Raw genomic sequence first — 18,972 nt, 5'->3', positions numbered from 1 at the left:
TATCTGCATGGAAGCAAGTGATTCAGATCAGTGCTGTCCAAATTCTTTTGTATTGAGGGTCACTTTGGCAGCATGCCAGAAACACAAGGGCAGAAACTAATTTACATGTGAATTTCCATACATTTTTTTTTACATGACAGAGCCCTAGTATTTGTTTGCATTTCAGTATTTCTTGGTACAAGAATCAAGGAAGGAAGTGTTATCTAGCTGTTAGAGCACAGGACTGGGCTTCAAGCAATTTGAGTTCTATTCCCATCTGACCTGCAGTGTGGCTTTGTGTCTAAGTTTTCCCATTTCTAAAATGAAATTAATGACATGGACCTTCTTCTGTCAAGCGCTCTGAGATCTACAGAGGAACAGCACTAGATAAGAGATGTATTATTATGTCTAGCTCCACCATCGACTTTGACTTTTCTGGGGTTTGATTCTGCCACCTTTACTCAAATTAAGCCGTTGTTACTGGAATGAATGGGACACAGGGAAATTTTGACTCATTATCTGTAAAATGGGGATAATAGCACTTACCAACTTCACAGAGGCCTTTGTGGGGCTTAAATCTTTATCATTTGAGGCATTTTGAGAGTCTTTGATGGAACATAGGAATTGCCAAGCTGAATCAGACCTGAGATCCATCCAGTCCAGAAGCCTGTCTGTGACAGAGGCCAATGCCAGATGCTTCAGAGGAAATGTAAGAATCCTGCAGTAGGCAGATGTGGGATGATCTGACTCCCCCGCCCGATTCAGGTCTCATCCTGATCTCTAATAGTTGGAGATTGGCTTAAACCCTGAAGCATGAGGTTTAATATCCCTTCCAATATAAAGATATTGTAGAAGTGCAAGTATTATTATTTGCCTTTGCAAATTCATCAACAATAAAAACCTCCAGTTGATCAAGTTGTGTTTCCCCTACAGTTACAGAGAAAGATGGCCTGGGCTGAATTAGATCCCCACCCGTGCATTTTGAACCTCCCTGCTCACTGGGCACTCATATGCCTTGGGTCCCATCATTTATAGCTTTACCTTTTGGAAGCAGTTCTTATTTAGCGCCCAAGTCAAAGTGCATTGAAATAAATGGGAGCCTTAACTCTTACTTTAGTGGGCCCTTAGTTACTGCATCAACAGTAAACTTTTCAGAAGTGGCTCAGGCACTTAGGAGAATAAGGCCAGGTGTACACTAAGAGCGCTTTGGCTGTATAGCTAAACGGGTATACTGTGCCAGCAAAGCATTCCTAATGTGGACGCAACTTACATTTGCAAAACTGGGCTTTTGCTGGCATAGGTTATTCCGGCTTCCTACAAGTGAAATAAAGTATACCAGCAAAAGTGCAGTTTTGCTGGTATAACCACGTCTCTGCTCTGGGTTTCTGCTGGAGGGATCACACCTCATCACCCCCCTGACTGACCTAGGTATGCCAGAAAAAGTTTGTAGCATAGACCAGATCTTGGTGTTAGGAGCCTAAGTTCCTTGAGCTACTTTTGAAAATAGGAAAATAGGCTTCTAAATGCTTCTGAATTTTTGCCCCAGGCTTTTTGGATCTCTAGCACCCTGGTACAAATCAGTATGGCTCTGTGGACAACAATGGAGCGACCCTGAGTTACGCCAGCTGAAAGGACTGGCCCTTTATGTGGAATTAGCGGAATGGGTTCCACAGTAATAACTACGTTACCTTTGTAGCTGAATAGAATGTGATAGGCTCTATTTTTCCATTGGCATATTGGGATTATTTCTGTGGAGCAGCTGTAATTTTGACAGCTATTTTCATTGTAGTGCAGCACTGACATCAACCCTTTTTAGCACATACAGAAATTCTAGGAGAGGTATACACACTACTGAATTCCAACATCTGATTGATATTTGTGGGATGGAAAAGCATGTTAATGAAAATCTGACCTGGGCATGAAAAGAGGTGAGACAGTAAACAGAAACAGGCCAATAGGACTGGATTTTACCAACTGATAATTTATTGCATTGACTTTACTGCGTACAGAAACAAGTTATACTTTCCTCTACTTGCTGTAATTATTTATTTTATATGAGATGTGTAACATACGTTCATGTTCCTACAAATTATAACAACAATGGGAAAACAGATCCCTGTTGTGATATTTGGGGATTAACTGACTACATCAGAGACTGGTATATTACCCTTAACAGGCACAAACCAGACAGGCTTAAGAACATAGGGTGAGAAAAACAATGGGAATTGAGTGCGTAACTCTGACAGGTGCTTTTGAAAATTCCACTCATAAATCTGCCCATATATGCCAGAGAGTAAGAGCAGGTTTATAAACTAGTGTAAAATGCATAAGCTAGTTTACTATTAATGTTGTAATAGACGTAAAGTAAGGACCGCATTCAACAAGGCACTCAAGCACATGAGTCAAAGAGATTACTTATATGCTTAAGTCAGTGGTTCCCAAACTTGGTCCGCCGCTTGTGCAGGGAAAGCCCCTGGCGGGGCGGGCTGGTTTGTGTACCTGCTGCGTCTGCAGGTTCGGCCGAACGCAGCTCCTATTGGCCGCGGTTCGCTGCTCCAGGCCAATGGGAGCTGCTGGAAGTGGCGGCCAGTACATCCCTCGGCCCGCGCTGCTTCCTGCAGCCCCCATTGGCCTGGAGCAGTGAACCGCAGCCACTGGGAGCCGCGATTGGCCGAACCTGTGGACGCGGCAGGTACACAAACCGGCCCAGCCCACCAGAGGCTTTCCCTGCACAAGTGGTGGAACCAGTTTGGGAACCACTGGCTTAAGTACTTAAAGGAATCAGGGCCTAATACTCTCCTTTTTTTCATTGTGCTGTAAGGGCCAGTGTTCTTTGACCCCACCTGCTTGTTGGTCACTATTTATCCTTACAGAGTTATTCCACTAAAATCCATTCAGAAAGCGTTAGGAATTTAGGACTAAATCCTCACTGCCTACCTGTGACTATGAAGCATGGTCTTTGGTGGCTATGTGTCCCATGTATTAGCCTCAGCAGCCATTACATGGGAGACATAGCCAATGGACTTCTGCAGCTTGCAGATCTGTGGCCTGTCCTGTCCTATCCCAGAAGTCCTTTCTGCACTACCGCAGATAGAGCCCACAAGGAGCATGGCTCAGTGACATGTAGGCGGGTGAACGTTACTATTCCGCTGATTCTCTGTGCTTTGAGACTCCTGTGCCGTGAATGCACATCATTCCTGCTGCTCTTCAGCCCCAAGAGGGAACGAGGATTTGGGCAATATGTGGGAACTGGAATGCTCATCCTAGTGTAGGAAAAACAGATCATCAGGCTGATTTAAAAAAAACTCAGGGTTCTCTTTGCAGCAAAATCTTACACAATTTTGGTTACACTGAGATGAAGGTACCGTAGGGTTCAGTGGTATCTTCCTGCTCAAACAACTCCACTGAAACCATTGGGGCTGCAGAGTAAGGTACTGTGCACATGAGACTCTTGCCTGATATTAACTGTGCACTAAAGCTCCAGTTCAGCCAAACATTTAATTGTAAGCATGTGCGTAAGTGCTTTGAATTGGGGACTATAGTTCTCTGTATTACACCACACTGATTTTGTGATGACTTCAGTGTACATTAAATAAATAATTGACATGCATTTGCTGATCAATCTGTTGTTATAATGTCCTAAACGAAAGACTTCCAGATTCCTGTGCGGTGTGAGAGCACTTCCAAATGACTTTCCCCTCATGAGAGAAAAGGGTCACTGTCATTTCAAATTTGGCCCACGGTTTAGACTTTCTAAAAACAGGCCGATGTAAACCGTAAAACCAATAGAAATATTTCCATCAAAAATATTCCAGGGGGACCAAGTTGAAAAACAAACATTCTCTTGCAGTCTTTGCAACCCAAATGTTGCAGCATTGCACTAGTGCAGGAGACTTTGTAAGTGCAATTGACAAAAGACTGCCTATAAAGAAAAGGCATGGGGGCAACAAAAGGGGAAGTTGACATTTTCATTGTCCAAGCTGAGAGGAATACAATGAGCATAAACACTCAAAATTAAATTATATATTAAAAATTAATTCACAAGATCTTTCCTTCTCTCAGTGCAAATGGGTCAGCTTTATTTCTCCAGTTTATCTTTAGAGCCCTCTTAAAAAAATAGTACTTCTTAATTCTACTAAACTTTCCATTTTGCATGATAAATGATCTTTTAAATGCCGCTGAGATTTTACTGGGAATGATAATCAGGTAAGTATTTTTGTATCAACTTTTCTCCCTTAAGAATTAATTGTCTCATGCCTTTGGTACTGTGCAGTGTGCACAGGGACTTGCACAATGGTAGAAAAATGGGCAGGAACAACACTGTAGGGTTTATCTCCTAAAGCAAGTTTTAATATAAGAGTCACTTTCCTAAGCTGTCATGGGACTCTCTCTCTCTACTCTTTCATTGCCTTGACTACAGTGAGCCCCTGCTACGCACAGCAGAGTAAACAGCTAACATTTTTGGACTAGCAACATGAAATAGTAACAATACCTCCGCTTGTGGGGTAGAGAAAGAAACACCAATAAAAAATCCTTTCCTTGTCTCTGAAAAGGGACATTTTGGGCTTTCCTCCTTAAATCTAAAGCAGGCACTGCTTGACTGGATTATATAACACTGAGCTCTTGTGGTATTCATACAGCTTAGTTTAAAATGGAAAAATCCTTTTTGGCTTCTTTTGACATTGCTATTATGGTGCAGCTAATTAATTAATCAATCCGTAATGGCCATTTCTCAGTAGTCTTCCACATAGAGGAGTTAAAGAGCTGAGATGAAGCCAAATGCACTTAATCCAGTCAGAACCAGGTACATTGGGCAACATGAAACTATGCCAAAGCTGAATCCTGCAATCCTTCCATAGCTGAGTAGTCCTGACTCTCATGAATACTCATAGTGAGGTCAGTGGGACTGCTTGCATGAATAAACATGGCCGGTGTGAGTGAGGGATGCAGCATAAGGTGGGAGAGCACGTGATACTGAACCCTGAGTTAGTGTCCACCTTGGCCTGTGATCGGCCATTCGTCTTTATGTGGAGAAAGTGGGTGAAAGAATGTGTGAAATCACCTACTGATCAATAGTTTTTAAACCACTCATTGGTTGGGTGTTTACAGCCCACTGTGGTTGGCCAATGTGCAAGCAATAACATTTTTTATCCTGTAATGCAGGGGAGGGCAAACTACGGCCTGCGGGCCAGATTCGGCCTGTCAGGGCTTTGGACCCGGCCCGCGGGATTGCTACCCCTGTGGTGCTGCAGGCCCCGCGCCGCTCCCGGAAGCGGCTGGCACCACATCCCTGCAGCCCCGGGGGGGGCAGAGGGCTCCGCACGCTGCTCTCACCTGCAGACACTGCCCTCCACCGCTCCCATTGGCTGGGAACACGGAACCACAGCCAATGGGAGCTTCGGGGGAGGTACCTGCAGGTGAAGGCAGCGCACGGAGCCCTCTGCCCCCTCCTCCCACAGAGGCTGCAAGAACGTGATGCCGGCTGCTTCTGGGAGCGGTGCGGGGCCAGGGCAGGCAGGGAGCCTGTCTTAGCCCTGCTGCGTGCCGCTGCCACCCCGGAGCCACTCCAGGTAAGCGGTGCTGGGCTGGAGCCCGCACCCTGAACTCCTCCTGCACCCGGCACCCCAGCCCTGAGCCCCCTGCTGTACCCTGCACCCCAACCCCCTGCCCTAGCCCCCAACCCCCTGCCCTGAGCCCCCTCCTGCACTCCGCACCCCCACCCGCGAGCCCCCTCGTACATGTCACACCCCTCCTCCCCCCCAATCCCTTGCCCTGAGCCCCTTCCTGCACACCGCACCCCTTCCCATACCCTCTTCTTCACCCCAACCCCCTTTCCTGAGCCCCCTCATACATCCCGCACCCCTCCCCCCAACCCCTTGCCCTGAGCCCCTTCCTGCAACTCGCACCCTCTCCTGCACTCCGCACCCCCACCCCCTGCCCTGAGCCCCCTTGTACATCCCGCACCCCTCCTCCCCCAACCCCTTGCCCTGAGCCCCTTCCTGCACCCCGCACCCCCTCCTGCACTCCGCACCCCCACCCCCTGCCCTGAGCCCCCTTCTACATCCCGCACCCCTTCTCCCCCTTGCCCTGAGCCCCTTCCTGCATACCGCACCCCCTCCCTCCCTCATCCCAACGAGGTTCCGGCTCTAGGCACCAGCTAAACAAGCTGGTGCTTGGGGCGGCACATTTTTAGGGGCGGCATGGCCGGTGCCAGAATGCCGCCCCTAAAAATGTGCCCTGGCCGCCCTAGCTCACCTCCGCTGCCGCTCGCGCGCCGCTACTTGCCCTCCCTCCCAGGCTTGAGAGCCTGGGAGGGAGGGGGAGAAGCGGCGCCCGCGCCGCTGCCACTCGGAGTCTCCCCCTCCCTCCCAGGCTCTCAAACCTGGGAGGGAGGGGGAGATCCCGAGCGGCCGCAGGGTTTCGCTTGAGAGCCTGGAGGGAGGAGGCAGGGCTGGGGATTTGGGGAAGGGGCGGAGTTGAGGCAGGGCCGGGGGTGGGGGTAATTAAAAAACGGGGGGGGGGCGCGGCCAAAATTGTTTTTGCCTTGGGCGGCAAAAATCCTAGAGCCGGCCCTGATCCCAACCCCTTGCCCCAGCCCTTACTACATTCATGGCCCTGCATGCAATTTCCCCACCAAGATGTGGCCCTCAGGCCAGAAAGTTTGCTCACCCCTGCTGTAATGCGTATTAGCTAACTGGTTTGCCATCCAGGGGCCAGACCATGAATGGCTTTTCCTTGGCCTCACAGGGCAGAGGCAGACAAGAAGACTCCTCTCCACAAGACTCCTCTCCACAAGTATCCAACAATAGCAGATACTGTGGAGCTGATTCTGGCCTTGCAACAGCTCCTATGCATCATTCCCATAGTGTATAGGGGCTGCTAAGGGCTGTGAGAAAATTACCCTGGCACAGAACAGGTTAGGTACTGTTGACATAAGCAACTCTGTTATTTCTTCTTGCAATCTTCAGGGTTGGAGGGGACAGATCAGGGCAAGATGGGGCATATATGCACCACTTTGCATTACATGGGATTCTGGGATGCAGAGCAGCCATTAGGTAGCCCAGACAAGACTGCCATAGGTTAGAGCAGCCAGCGGGGCTACTCTACATTACCCTGGGGGTGGTCACACAGCACAGAATCTGTTCCTATACTTTCTATATGCTTGGGGCACCATCTGCCTGCTTGAGGCCCAATCTACATGGTTCTTTGTTCCTTGGTGATATAGAGCCAGACCGTCCCCTACTGAGGGCTGTGGCATAAATGATACAGCCTCTCCTCAAGAGGTTGATAGATACTCAAGATTGGCCAAAACCCTGAATTCACACACACACACACATTCACGCTCACACACCCTACACTTCAAATTCTGCATTTGTTCCCTATCCCTAAAATGGGCTGAACCAAAAGTGCAGCTCAGAGCCCCTCTAAGCTTTGGGGAAGTTCATATCTCAACTATGTAGCTTGAGCTCCTTTCTAATGTGTACAGACCATGTATATGTCAAATGTAACTCTCACCTTGGCCATGATATCTACAAAATACACGCCAATGACTAGACAGCAGGTGTGCTGTGACCAGTGCTGATTGCAGTAATAATTCTGACTGCACTGCTACCTTGTGCTACCCTATCTGTTTGCTATATCCCTCTGTTGTCTCTCTCATCAGACACTTAGTCCCACACCTGCATTAAAGTCAGTAGGTGCAGCGGTCTGCCTGCGCAGATGGCATTGCAGGACTGTGGCCTTAGGAAGCTTTTTGGGGGTAGGGACAACGTTTCCATTATATACATGTCCAGTGCCTAGCAAAATGGGTTTCTGATCCTGACTGGGGCCTTCGGGTGCTACAACAATACAAACAATCATAATGCAATGTTAATGGGAACACCAACAACAAAGTGAAAGCAGGCCAGGAAAGCATGGCATGTAGGCATGAGTTCGTATAAATATGTATATAAAAACAACCCCCCACGTGCCTACCAAACTGACTCATGGCGTGACCTTCCTATCTGAATTCTTGTTCGACCTCACCTCTTTCCCATTTACCATCTGTCACCTCATCATTCCACCATTGCTAAAAATTAGGGCCTGATCCCGCAAACTATTATGCACATTAGTCACTTTACACATGTGAGTGGCCAATGGGATTAGCCACATGAGTACATTCATGTGTGTAAGTGTTTTCGGGCGTGGGCCTTTAAGCCTTGATGCTGTAAAGTCTTAGGCGGGTGCTTAATTTTACATACTGCGAGTAGTCTAATTGGGACTAATAATGCATATAAAGTTAAGCAAATGCATAAGCCTTTGCAGGATCAGCACATTAAACTGTAAGGCCCATATCCTCATAGGTATTTAGGTACCAAACAACCATCAATTCAATGGGTGTTAGCCACCTAAATACCTTTTAGGATTTTGGCCTATGGTCTTTAGGCAGGATCTTTGTAATTTAATATCTCTGTAAAGTGCCCAGAACGCTCTGGCAAATAAACATGGCAATAACAATAAAAAATACTTAATAATAAGGTGCATCATATTCTGATACAGCATCACTCAGTTTGTACTTGACATTTCTGATGGTGTTTCAAGCCTCAAACTCTTTGCTGTGGCAGAACCCAAAAAACTGCCTTTTCCCCCCCAGCTGAAAAAGTGTCTGAAGTTTGAGTCTGACAAACATGGTAGATTCTTCAGATTAGTGTCCTCCAAAATCAGTAAAGGAGGACAAAATATTCCTCAGCTCATGGGTCCTACCTTGAGGGAGGTAGTGCAGCTTGGGAGATCAAGATGAAATATCATTACACAGCCCTCTGATATATGGTCAAAACTGAATCTTCAGTAGGGGCCCCTGGAATGCTGTTGCTATTCAGCATAGTTTACAGAAGCAAGGGAAGGAGAATTTCATAGTAACTTCATTTCATCTGCCCCCTGCTGTAGGGCACTGTTGCTGGCTAGCTGGCCTTTTGAAACAACCTGGGTACAGCCTTGCCCATGACTTGGCAGCTGTCTCTCAGCCTAGCTGGTGAGCTGGCAACATGAGGCTAATTAGTGACCCCAGCTGAGTGTAATGGGGCTTAATAGACTGACCCCCAGCTGTGGTGGTGGAGTAAGGTGAGCACTGTTTAAATAGAGCTGGGCTGTTAGAAGAGGGAGAGGTAGAAGGATTTAGAGGAAGTAGTTTGGAGTTGGCTGTGGTCAGACAGTAGAGCTACAGGAGCAGAGTTAAAGCTGGGGGGGCCTAGAATAGAAAGGATCCCTGAGCTAGGGTCTGTGATGAGAAGAAAAAAAAAAAGAAGAGGTGTGTGTGTAAGGCCAGCTTAAGTAATACTTGGACTCCTAACAGGAAAAAGCCTGGGGGAATCAGCACCTTGATAAGGGGGAAGAATTACAGTTGATCTCAGTGAGGTGAAGAACCATTTTGTTTAGAGTCAAGCCCCAGGTGGGGTGAAGGACCCTGTTTTAGCTTACAGCTGAGTCCCACAAAGGGACTGAACTGTTGTGTGAGCTGGCTTGAGAGCTGAGTTATAAGGGAGTCTGGGGAAGAGACCAGCTGGGAGTAGGCCACCAGAGGAAGATGTGAGAGGTGAAGTCTCCTGCAATGCTGTGCCTCATGAGCATTTATAGGAGGCATGAGATTTGCTTGATGCATAGTAGAAATGACATGGGGCCTCAAGGTTAAAGGAGCATAAGTGGGAATCTCAGGGCTCTAATAGTAAACTGGAGGATCACCTCAAAGTATGAAGATCCAGCACTCTTTATTCAGTGGAACACAGTTATAAATATCAGTATCAGCCACAAATGTTGAGATTCTGGAACATTTTCATTTATCATTTGAACAGTCCATAAAGATTCCAAGCATTTCCCAAGATATGAAATGTTCAAAGGATCAGATGCAAGAGATATCAAGAAATCTGTAAATTAAACAAAGTAACTATACCAGCAGTGGAATGGATCCTCCTGCTGGGTTAACCACTGATGAACTGGAAACTTTTGATACACGTAGAAAGATGCTTCCATTTTTTGTGGTTTATCTTAATATATAATATGGCTCAACTCTGCATGACTAGGTGTTTTGCCATTGACTTCCATGGGAGTGGAATCAAGCCCTAATTATGTAAGCACAACTAAAGAAAATATCTCTAAATAGAGACCCATGGGAGGGGGAAGAGAATTAGTTTAATTCTGCTGAGTTGCATTGAATCAATATGACTATTCAGAGTTTGTGGGCTTTGGGCCAGTGGAACTCAGCCACGATGCAGCACTGACATATTTAGCCTTTTTGTGAGGAGTAGCAAGGATGCAATGTTTTCTGCAACACCCCTTGCTAACTGGCTGCAGAAAACCTGTCCTAAGAAATGATCACTGGTGATATCTCAGTGCAGGTTGGTCTTTGTCCTTAGAAGAAATAAAATGTGGAGCATTCTAGATGCCAGCACATCAAACCAGGGTTGATAGTTGTACAGAGAGCAATAAACATTAAACCTTGATCTCTCTCTCTTTCCTTCCTAACTTTCTCGGTGTTCTGTGAGTGCGGTGGGAATAGGGTATGTGTGTCTACGAATAGGTAGGAAAGTGAAGAGAAAGGGAAGAAGAGAGAGAGAGAGTTTGGATCTATATAAAAAGATGGAAAAAATCAACTGCAGAGTCTCGTATAAATCTGAAGGAGCAAAGAGTGTTCACTAGTTTCTAAGTCATTGCCACGGCTGCATTGTCTCTGTGATAGGATTGTATAACAGAACAGAACAAGGTGTTAATGCATGGAAAACTTTACAGACAAGATCTACATGGATCATCCTCTGTAATGGTTGGTTCCTGTAATGATTCAGCTGTAATTTGTTAATCCCTTTTTATTTCTGTTCCGTGAAACACATCATATTTCAAGCCTCCCCCAAAAGTTCTCAGTTCAGATCATAACTAATAATTGAGCTTGATTCTGATCTCACATGCAGCAATGTAAATCAGGAACAATTCCAGTGAAATCATACCAGTGTAAATCCAAAGTAAATTGGATCAGAATCAGGCCTGGTATATTTAACCTTCTTCCAAAATACCATAATCTTCTTACTAGACAGGGAATTTTAGACATTGTGCTGACAGAAGTGGAACAAAGATAAAAATGAAAAAAAAGTTGTGTTACCAGTGTGTTCCCCCTGTGCAAACTCTGAAAAGAAATTTATTTAACATTGTTTTTGACAAAGCAGCTATCCCACTAGCATCTGCCCTGAGTATACCCAAAGGCTACAGACCAATACACACAATCAGAGAAGATATAAGTAGTAAATGTAGTAAAATTTACCTTGACTTATGTAGCCAAGTCCAGAATTTATTCAGTAACAAGTTAGAAAATACCCGAGGTTGAAATTGCAGCTGAGCCCTTTCTCTCTGGACCAGCCAGGAGAAAAAACTTTGACAAAAACCCAGAGAAACTCTATAAATCCCTTCCCCTTTTATCTCTGCCTCTTTGCCTGGAAACTAATTCAAGCCTATTGGAGTTGAAATTCTGCTGCTCTGTCAACCAGTCAGTGTCTGAAGTGTGAGATGAGAATTCGGCGCGTTACATGAATTTTTTCCCCCCAGCAATGAACCATAATAGTTTTTGTTACAAATTTTTGCAGTACTCAGGGGGAGGGGGGAAGACATCCTCATGTGCAATTAGTTTCAATAGAATAAGGCAAGACTCCCCTCATATGTACTCCTATGGGTATGATCATGTCAAGTTTTCCAATATTGGGCCAGATCTCCAGTTGAATTGGTGTAGTTCCATTGAAGTTAACACAGCTATGCCAATCTACACTAGCTAAGAATCTGGCCAATTAACTCTAATTTTCAGGTTCATAGATTCTAAGGCCAGAAAGGACCACTGTGATCATCTAGGCTGACCACCTGCATAACACAGGCCATAGGACTTCCCTGAAACATTTTCTGTTTAACTAGAGAATGTCTTTTAGTAAAACATCCAATCTTGATTTTAAAATTGCCAGTGATGGACAATCCACCACACCCCTTGGCAAACTGTTCCAATGCTTAATTACCCTCATTAGTAAAAAAAAAAAGTCTTATTTTCAGTCTGACTTTGTTGAGGTGTTTGGATCTTGACTGTAACCCTGGATTGACATTTGACTAACAAAAGGCCAGATTTGACTCTCAGTTGTAGCAGTGGCACTATTCAGTAATACTGCTGCAGCCAATGGAGTTGCACTGAAATCCAGTAAGGTTCAAATTTTCATAAAAAGGACTTTTATTTTTTTATTTTATAAACATTTGAAAGTTTAAAATTGTAGAGATATTTGTTATCAGAATATAGGAAAATAAGATATAGCAATTTTAGATGCATCGTTGCATGAGTGGGTCTCTAAACAGATTTATTTAGGTTGATTGGATTGGCCAAAGTATTGGTAATGGTGCATGCAGCCTTTCATCTTTAGGGTCCTGATCCAAAGCCCATCGAATGTAATAGAAGTCTTTCCATTGACTTCAGTGGGTTTTGGATCAAGCCCTAGTTCTTCATTTCCAATGTAGTCCATAGAATTGGTGACTGAATCAATTGAAATTCAAGAACATAGGATGCATTTGTGTTCCCTGATTGGATGTGCATAACTCTGAGGATCAGGTTTTCAGTGTAAATACCTGTGGTTATGTCTTGTTTCCGATATTCTCTTAAAATCCACTGTTGCTGTGAATGTTCTGCTAGTAAACTCATTGCTAGAATATTTGGGGAAAGCAAACATAAAAGGGGTGTGAACATGGTCAAAATAAGTTCATTTAAAAATTCTAATGAATATTTACCAAAGTATTTGACCAGCTCTGTTGAAAAATATTCCCTTTTCAGCAAGGTAGCAAAAGCAAGCTAAGAAAAGACGACCCCTTGGCTTCAGCATAGCAAGTTCAGAGTTCTCTCTGATCGACATGATGTGCAACTCCTTCTACTCACGAGCTTCAAATGCAACTTCCCCCATCTCTGCACTTTTTCTGCTTGCCTCTTAATACACAAAGCCCTTTCCTCCTGGCCTGACAGCTAGGACGGCCTTCGCAGGGTGAGGCAGGATCTTTTTCCTTATCCCAGTGAAGAGATTCAGTGCCGACAGTCATTTTGAAGAGTAACTCGTTAAAGAGATTCTCCCCCATTTACCAGGATCATTGTGTTACTCATTCAGCAATAAATCCCTAATTCCTCCTGCACTTACTGATATCCATCCTAGGATCCCCTCTATTGTCATTTAGGACAATTCAGAGTGTGACAAAAACTCTGGCCAAAGTCTTTGGTATATCCACAACTTGCCTGTGAGTCATGCAGCAGCAGCAGCAGTTTGAGCACAGCTTAGTTTACTGCTCCATACTTCTGAAATTCACTTGTATGGAATGGAAGTCATTCTTTCTGTGTATCTCTTGTTGCCGGGAGGGAAGTTTGTTTCCATGGTGAGGTAACCCTGACACAGTTGGCCAAAAATGGTCCTTTGAAAAAAGGACAAAAGTTCTTTGGCTATGGGCTGTCAGTCGCCAGGGCATACCATGTAGCTATTTTAAAAGAAACAGCGAATGGTCCAATTCAGCAGATTTGTGCTAGGAATGGTAAGATAGACTGATGCATTCTCAGGGGTTGTTGTGAAGGAGAAGAAAGTTCTTCGTCTTTACAGATGTGGAAAGAAAAAGGTTTAAAACAAAACATTATGTTAAATGAACCATGTTGGCATATATATAATATATATGTCAGTATGAACATGGTTCATTTGACATATATGTAGAGGAAGAGTGGAGGATGAAAGGAGTAACAACAGCTCCTCCCATCTGATTAGTGCACTGGCATTTGTGCCTGTCAAAGGACAGAGATCACATGTTGAAAGCGAGGGGTGATGTTATACAGGGATTTGAATACAAAGAGGTAAATCATGAATTGGGTTCTTTGGGGAAAAGGGTGTTAGTGGAGACCAGTGAGGATAGAGCTGACATACACACGTTTGTGACAAAATAATAGCATTTTAATCAGTTTAGAGTGAACTGTCTTTAATGAACTCAGGACAACGAAAGTGCCTTTGTCTGCACTAGTGTCCCATTTAACTGTGTCAGAATTTACCTTGGAATTACTTTGAGGTTCTACATTAATCACAAAGGGTGAAATTCATCCCTGTGCACAGAGCCCGTGCACCAAATACGTCCCATTTCAGCTCTATTTTGAGGATTTATGTGGTGCTTGGGCCTTGCATGAGTCTTCAAAATGGGGCTGAAATGGGACTTATATGGTGCATGTGCCTTGTGCCAACCCTGTGCACAGGGGTGAAATTCACCCAAAGTCCTTAATCCTATGCCAGTCAAAACTATTGTTTTCCTTTATGTTATGTTAACAATTGAACAATCCCCTAATCCCAGGGCATGGCAGTGATCCAGGACAGTATGACATTATGTTAAGTGTGGTAGCAGGTCTTTCTTCAACACAGGAAGATGCATGAATATACTGTCTCAGCAACTGTCCACCAAGACAGAAAGAAGTCTGAAGGTACTGGACTTTAGAGTTGGCCATGTCTTGGAAAATGGGTGGAGGAGATCAGCGCTGGCTGATAAATACCATACTCCGGGAGGCTTAGCTGACTCCTGACACTTAGGCTGCAGTGGGAGAAGAGAGATGGGGGCAGATGAAAGGAAGCAAAGAAACTAGACAGAGAAAATAAAGGAAACAGTATGGAAATTATAGGAGCAAATCAAAATAGGAGATGGTAGGAAAGAAAGAGACGGGAACAGAGAAATGAAAAATCCAATCTGTCCATAAGCATTGCTAAAACACATCTCACAATAGTACTGTATATAGGCACTGAAAATAGAGGAAAAACAAGAAAAGGAACAGAAATGTTGATTAAATTGATTGTGTTTCCATTTCATTGTGTTCTGTGGCAGAAAAGTGTGAGGGGATGTTTGTTTGTGAGGGGGATGAAGAATTTAGACTGAAGAAAACAATTTCATTTCCCAGTTGAGTTAGCTGTACATTTGCACTTATAGTACTGCTATGTTCATTCAGATCATGCACACACAAGCGAGTGGTAGTGAGCCAGTTCACTCAGACAGCCACACCCCAGAAATTCACTTCCAGTTTTATGAATGAAACATGCAATGTTTGTTGTAACATTTGATTATGACTCAAATAGTCTGACACAATTCGAATTTACAATTTTTTTTAGAACAGCTTAATCCAGACTGAATTGAAATAAATAAATTAAATAATTTCTGAATTCATACTACAGAATAAAAATATATTTCTATATGATGCTTCAAAACCTTATGGAAAGTTAATAATTTTCTATTAATCCTATATAGGAATTTTCACAGGTGTTGCCATAACCTTCCTGTGTCTTATTTCCCTATCAGGATAATAGTACTTATCTGCCTCACAGCACAGGGGCTTTGTGAATCTTAGTTCATTAATGGCGATGTCAGTGTTCATGCGCGTTCATTCCCTCATGGTACTTCTGTCATTGTTATTCTGGAAGAGTATGTGGACGTTATTTCAGACTTTGCCCATCAGGCTTCTGTAGAAGTGTGTATATATACAGGTATAGGTAAATGTAAGCCATGTGGGCTTCATTACCTCTCCCACTTACTGAGAGCTTGAGGAGTGGAGGGTGAGGGTGAGGCCAAATTTTCAACTGCTCAGCACCCACAGTTGGGGCAAGATTTTCAAAAAAGCTCAGCATTCAGCAGCTCCTACTGACAGAAATGGAGAATCCTGCCCTCTCTTCCCTATTTAGAAACAACTGCCTAGCTTGAGCAGGCCAGGATGAGGGAGGGTCAGAGAAGGATGTAGTATAAGGTGATGGGCTATGTATTGTGGGCAGGGAGGTAGCACTGGAGAACAGAAGTAGTTGGTGCATCTGGCCAGTTGTGTCAGTTTCTCTTTGGAAAGTTCAGTTCCATTACGAGGAATGAAAGGGATAAGTGGGGTTGTGTACTTTATGTACCTTATCCCTGAAGAGTTATGAGAATGTCTTGTGTGCAGTTTGAAGTTTGTGGTTCTTTAGCCACTTGGACCTGAATTAATGAGAGAGACTTTCAAGAGGAAGTTCTCCAAAAGCTTCCCTTGCAAACATGAGTAAAGATTTTACCAAAAATAAACAAATGAGAAACTCCATTGTCCTCTGAAGAGTTAGTGTGGTAAACAGGCATTAACCATTAAAGTACGAGAGAGATGTTTTAATGTGGCTTTAATTGCAAACACTCACTCCAGTCTTAACCGCTGATTGGAATGGGCACCTCCATAATACTGTGCACATGTATGGATAATCTAATAGAGATGCGTTGGATTTTCAAAAGCACCAAAGTGATTTAGGAGCTTTTAAAAATACTACAAATACAAATACAAATACTACTCACAGACACACTGTATGGTGGAGAAAATGCTGAGGGGGGAGACTTTCATAGTCAAAGGATTGTTAAGAGTCCAACTCTCATTGAAAGTCAATGAGATTTAGGTCCTTAACTCCTATTTATGCATTTAGAAACCTTCCCCTGGACTCTTAGCTGACAGTGATTTGGGTTTATTATACACAATGGCTGACTCCCACCACTCGGCACTAATTATGTTGAAGGAATAAAGAAGTATTTAAACAACTGGGGTTGTGGTAGAGGGAAAACTTGTTGGGGAAAACTTGCTTTGTCTGAAACTAGCTAGAATGTATTTGATTGCCATGGTACTTCATTCAGCAAGTGCGCTTTAATTCTTGTAGACAAACTTACCCATTTAGAGGGAACTGTATTTAATAAATAGCAGCTGCACAGTCTGTGGGAGGAGAAACCCCCATAAATAGTATAGGAAGTTAATATAGCCCGCCCCCAGATCACTCTGGTAATTGTTATGTCTGAGTCACATCGTACACACACACACACACACACAAGTAAATGAACTGGTTAGCCTTTATTGGCAACATAAGACTAAGCTACACCACCAGCTACAGCTCCTGGACGCCTCCTCACCTCTAGCTGGTGACTCACACAGCTTGCTCAAAATGAATTTCAACAGAACACAAATCAAAAAGAGAGAAAACACATGAAACACTAAGTTTTGGTCAGGCAGATTAGGAAGTAAATATTATAGCTGGAAAACGTGTGGTTTGATCCTGTGATCTTTCACAGAAGCAGTGGACTTTTAAGTAAATGTTGGGGAAAATTAATAGAAATGAATTTGAATTTATAAATGTGAGTATTCGCACAAGGATCCCGTTTCTAAGAATTATGCTTACCAAATTAGGGAACAGAAATGTACAGTATTATGGTATCTCCCTCTCTGGAGATATTTAGGAGTAGGTTAGATAAATATCTATCAGGGATAGTTTAGACAGTATTTGGTCCTGCCATGAGGGCAGGGGACTGGACTCGATGACCTCTCGAGGTCCCTTCCAGTCCTAGAATCTATGAAAATATGATCTGTGTCCAATTAAGATTAAAGAGCACTTGAATCTGAATTTCAGATACTAACAATGAACTCAGTGTGAATAATTGACCAGTCGAGTTACTTGCAGAAGTTACTCTGTGAATAATTTCAAATAATGAAAAAAGTGATATTTCCTTAAAAAAAAAAAATTCACAAACTGAGAAAAAGAACTCATCATATAAACTATTTGCTACAAATTATTCATTCAGCTGTTTAGAACCTGGCATCTGAGATAAATTACAGCAAAATATAGACTAATCACATGCAAATTTTAGTATGATGCAGGTGTTCAGATGTGAGGGTTTAGTTCAGGCCCATCTCTACTGTGACTTGGAGCTAAACTTTTTCATGGTTCTAAAATTCATTTTCATAAATACATAGATTATAGGGCCAGACAGGACCATTGCAATCATGTAGTCTGACCTCCTGCATCCCCCAGGCCATAGCACCCCCCTGGATTAATTCCTGTTTGTACTAGAGCATCATTCAGGAAAAACATCCCATCTTGATTTAAAAACTTCCAATGATGCAGAATCCACTGCAGCCCTTAGTAGGTGATTCCAATAGTTAACTGTCCTAATAAAAATTTCTAGTCTAAATTTGTCTAGTTTCAGCGTCCAACCAATCTTGTTGTACCTTTGTCTGCTAGATTGAAGAGCCCTCTATCAGTTTTCTGTGTCCCATGTAGATATTTGTCACCCCTTAACCTTTTCTTTGTTAAACTAAATAACTGAGCTCCTGGAGCCCTTCACTATAAGACGTTTTCCAATCCTTTAGTCATTCTGATGGCTCTTATCTGGATCCCCTCTAACTCCAGCAATTGACACATGTTTCCCAGTAGTGGTTGCTCCAGTGTCAAATCGAGGTAATATAGCCTCTCCACTCCTATTTGATAGTCTCATGTTTTTACATCCACCCTTTTGGCTACAGCATCACACTGGGAGCTCATGTTCAGATGAGTATCCGCCATGATCCCCAATCTTTTTCAGAGTCACTGCTTCCCATGATAGTCACCCATGCTGTACGTATGGCCTGCATTCTTTGTTCCTAGATGTATACATTTAGGACCATATTAGAATGCATATTATTTGCTTGTGCCCAGATTACCAAGCAATACAGATCCACTGACATGTTCTCTTCATTACTGATCACTCCCCCAATCTTTGGGTCATCCGCCATCTTTATTAACAATGAGTTTATGTTTTCTTCCAGGTTGTAGCAGGGTGGCCATTTACTGAGCACCTCCTCATGGCCAGCAGTCACTTTTCAGGCACTCATTTAGTTCAAAGGTAGTTCAACCAATTCCCGTCTGGGGGTCCAATTTATTGAGTCCTCTGGTACATACTGGCCCTCTAGATCCCAAGCCTAGTTCAGTCTCTCTCCTCATAGTCCAAAATAAGTCTTTCATATAAAAAACAGACGCTCACAGTCCTCATCTCAGTTTGAGCTGGGCACAGTCCTTCCTCCCTGAGGGACGATCTTTCTGTTTCTCAGCATTTCCTGCTTGGAGTTTGCCTTCCTCAGGCTTTCTCAGCAGCTGCCTTTCCTCTGTTGACTTAGGGCCCTGCAGAAGCCTTCTTACTACTGTCTAT

Source organism: Terrapene carolina, unplaced genomic scaffold (assembly GCF_002925995.2).
Source record: "Terrapene carolina triunguis isolate 2854851 unplaced genomic scaffold, T_m_triunguis-2.0 Scaffold789, whole genome shotgun sequence".
Lineage (NCBI taxonomy): Eukaryota > Metazoa > Chordata > Testudines > Emydidae > Terrapene > Terrapene triunguis.
This window is presented reverse-complemented; position numbering follows the sequence as displayed.